The sequence below is a fragment of the Mandrillus leucophaeus genome, unplaced genomic scaffold (assembly GCF_000951045.1).
Source record: "Mandrillus leucophaeus isolate KB7577 unplaced genomic scaffold, Mleu.le_1.0 Scaffold61, whole genome shotgun sequence".
NCBI lineage: Eukaryota > Metazoa > Chordata > Mammalia > Primates > Cercopithecidae > Mandrillus > Mandrillus leucophaeus.
This window is the reverse complement of record NW_012106586.1, coordinates 3,597,729-3,599,691: the sequence shown is the minus strand read 5'-3', so window position 1 is coordinate 3,599,691 and position 1,963 is coordinate 3,597,729.

The following is a 1,963-nucleotide window of genomic DNA, read 5'->3' as shown; positions in this document are numbered from 1 at the left end:
AGACTGGGGATCTGAGGTTAGCTTCTGCAGAGGACTAGCATTTAAGGTGCATCTCAAAGGTCTTGAAGGATAAAGAAGTCAGCCAGATTAGTGGAGGGCATCCCAACACAGTGAATTCCGTGAGAAAGGATGAGGCAGGAGACACCACTGCAAACAACGGTGGAATGAATTGAAGGATGAGAGTGATATTCCAGGAAAGACGACACCCACAGTACCCTGCATCTAGGCTTGTTCAGTCTGACAATCACTCTGTTAGGTAGGTGGATACCGGGAGAGACTAAGGGGGACCCAGGGTAGGCAGAGAGGGCAGTCATCAGAAAGGGCTGTCTGAGGAGATGCCATTGTTGCCAGCTTCTTCAGAAGGAGATGCCATCGTTGCCACCTTCAGATACGTGGGAGTTTGTCAGCAGAGAATGAGGGAGATCAACCAATGGGAAGGGATGGCGGGTGGAAGGCCAGGCTTGGGGATGGAGCTTGTATTAGTCTGTTCTCTTGCTGGTAATAAAGGCGTACCTGAGACTGGGTAATTTACAAAGAAAAAGGTTTAATGGACTCACAGTTTCAGATGGCCAGGGAGGCCTCACAATTATGATGGAAGGCAAAGGAGGAGCAAAGTCATGTCTTACATGGCGTCAGGCAAGAAAGCTTGTACAGGGAAATTCCCATTTACAAAACCATCAGATGTCATGAGACTTATTCACTACTGCAAGAACAGTATGGGCAAAACTACCCCCATGATTCAATTATCTCCACCTGGTCCCTCCCACAACAGGTGGGAATTATGGGGGCTACAATTCACAATGAGATTTGGGTGGGGACACAGCCAAACCATATCAGAGCTGAGAGGCAATGGGGGCCTGCTGGAGAGCAGGGAGTGGACCTCACCCTGGCTTCCTGAGGGCACTGCCTCCTCCCTTCCCTGCATTGCTGCTTTGTGTTCTCCAATCCCTCCTTTGTTTCTCTGTATTATTCCTGTGCATGTAATTTCCTGGAGAGGGGAGATGGGGTTTCCAGATCTCAGTAACTCTGCACCTTGCCAGTCCTTGCACACAGAGGCCGGTGCTCAGTCCATGTCCTCTGATGAGCGGTGAGGTTAATTACTTGCAGCCCAAACACAGCAGTGCACCTGAAATGTAAATGCAACTAAGAAGACACAAAAGCTCCTTTCTGTCAGTGTAAACACCATTCCTTTATTTCATGATACTCTCAAGGCTGGTGGAGCAAGTTTCGAAACTGTCTTCCCTAGAAACTCTACCCGTTACATTAGAAACCATCCAACCCTCCTCACAGGTAAAATAAATAGAATTACCTTGCTGGAGGAAATCTTAAGGATAAGGTAGTCCTGCTCACTGAAGTGGTGCTACCTCTTTTTTGTGTGCCTGAGTGCAATGCACTCCCTGATTTTTAAAAGTGGCAGTTAGTCAACGTTTTTATATATGATATACAATGTGGAATCTGTCTGGAAAAAAATGCATGCCCTCACCATCCCTTGATATTAAAAGGGTGAGAACTTTGTTATAAGCAGTCTCTATGCTGTGTTCTGAACACCAAAAGGAACACAGTCATGCATTATTCCACATAGAAGTGCCATCTGCTGAATTAATCTGGGATATGGCATCCTCTGAAAGGTGAGTGACTGATTAGAAATACAAGAAAGAGAACAGAAATTTATTTCCCTTTAAAATTATGAAAATGGTCTTATCTAGCCCCCAGGCAATTTATTCGAATTGTAAAGTATTAGAAGACTGTGATGAACCAAAAAGATGATGTAATATTGTTAATAAGTTTTCCTTAAACATTAAAGGTGCATAGGATGCATTTTTCTTTTTTTTTTTAAAAAAAAGCCCACACACTTTTGTATAAATTATATCTAGAAAGATAATTAAATGGCAACTGTGAGAGAGATTCTTCTTCTCAGAAGAATCTAGTCACCCTTAATAAAAAATGCTATTTTTTTTTTTTT